The sequence below is a fragment of the Mus pahari genome, chromosome X, assembly GCF_900095145.1.
Source record: "Mus pahari chromosome X, PAHARI_EIJ_v1.1, whole genome shotgun sequence".
NCBI lineage: Eukaryota > Metazoa > Chordata > Mammalia > Rodentia > Muridae > Mus > Mus pahari.
In genome coordinates this window covers 82,159,920-82,162,033 of record NC_034613.1, presented here as the reverse complement: position 1 = coordinate 82,162,033, position 2,114 = coordinate 82,159,920, and positions in this window count along the sequence as shown.

The window sequence follows — 2,114 nt, the reverse complement described above, 5'->3', positions numbered from 1 at the left end:
CATGGGATAGGTCTCAAGTTGAGCCAGCTATTGGGTGGCCATTCCCTCAGACTCTGCTCCATCATCCATCCCTGCATTCTTGTAGACAGGATAAATTTGGGGTTAAAAGTTTTGTGGATGGGTTTGGGTCCCTATGGCTCTACTGAGGTGTCTGCCTGGTTACATGAGGTGGCCTCTGCAGGTTCCATATCTCAAATGCTGTGAGTCACAGCTAAGGACACTCCCATTGATTTTCTTGTGTTTCCTTTATCCCAGGTCTCTCTCTCTTCCTGGAGATGCTCCCTACTCCCCCCCACACACACCAGTTGCAGATTTCCATTTATTCTCATGGCCATCTGGCAATCTCGCCTGTCCCTCTGCATACCTGATCCTAAACACACCATTCCCTCTTACCCAGTCCCCCTCTCCATCTGCCTCTTATGAATATTTTATTCCTCCTTCTATGTGAGATTCAAGTATCCTCACGTGGGTCTTCCTTCTTGTTTTGCTTCTTTGGGTCTGTGGAGTAGAGCATAGGCATCCTGTATTTTATGGCTAATATCCATTTTTAAATGAGTACATACCATGCATGTCCTTCTACACCACTAGTTGTAAAAGGCAAAACACTATTCATCACTCAGTTCTAAGTAAAGATTTATTTCCCCCTTTCTACATATCAATTTATTTTACTACATGTCAATGAAAAGGGTTCTGCCACTATTGCACCAGCAGGTTCATTTTGTCTTTCAGGTCAGTATTGTAGCAAACAGGATCTACTGTTTGTTAAAAGTGTTGATGGCTTTTCTCCCACAGTGGCCTCTGTATCTCCTTCAGGAACTATGGAAGCTAGCCAGCAGGGAAGAATCCCAACTGAATTGCTGCCTAATTTCTCAATGTCTTACAAATAAAGGAAATAGTATCTTCAGTGATAAGATCTCACCATCCAGTTCTTTTAGGCAACAAAGAACAATAGCAATAGCCTATGTTGTTTGGGGAGCCCTTGGGACCTACCTGACCAACAACTCATAGGGTGGTTTCCAACACTGAGCACTGGGATTTTTATTATTATTATTTTTAACAACCTATGGCTTTTGAAAGCAGCATTATCCCATGATTCAAGGTAATTCTGCTTACATTTTAGGGTTTGGTTAACTCTTCCCAACTCTCTTGTCTACTCAATCCTCCCATCCCTATTCCTACTTAAATGTTTCCGCACACCCCAACCCCGGAATTCTAACCTGTATTTTTATATTGAATGTACACTCCTATCAACTCCTTAATATCTCTCTGCTATCTCATGATCACTTTCTAGATTTCTATCCTGTACAAAAACCCTTAAGTTTTCCTGCTTTTTAGAGACAGAGTCTCACCATGTAGCCCAGTCTGACCTCAAAGTTGTGGCAATCCTGCCTCAAATTTCCAGGTGAAAGAATAACTTGTCCACTATCATGGCCAAGGGAAGGGGTCTTAATTAGCAAAGACTAAGAATGCTCTGGTAACACTCAAAGGCAGTTTTTGTATTCAGCTCCTACAGTGTTAATTTTTTTCACATTCACATGGCACAGGGTTTATCCTAAAGAGAGGCACATGATAGCAAATTGCACAAAGCCCCAAGACCAGATCTAAGCTTTCCTAGTTTAAGACAACTTTCCTCTTCCTGCTGCCTAGATAAAATGGACTTAGTGGCTAGTGCTAGGGAGTTGATGAAGAAGGAGGAGGACTGAAGGGTCATAAACAAGCTCGCTACATTTGTCATCAATTAAACTGTAGAAAACCAAGAAAGAAGCTTGGCCAATATGTTCTTGAATCAATCGTTTGTTATGCCTGTCATTCATTTTAATCATTCAGTGTATTTCATATTATTTAACAACTTTCTTTCACAAAAACTGCTAAATTGGGACTTGCTGGAAAAGAACATTTTGGGAAACCTGGAAACTAATAAAAAGCAGGAAGTATACTGTACTGGCTAGTTTTGTGTCAACTTGACACAAGCTGGAGTTATCACAGAGAAAGGAGCTTTAGTAGGGGAAATGCCTCCATGAGATCCAGCTGTAAGGCATTTTCTTAATTAGTGATCAAGGGGGGAGGTCCCCTTATGGGTGATGCCATCTCTGGGCTGGTAGTCTTGGGTTCTA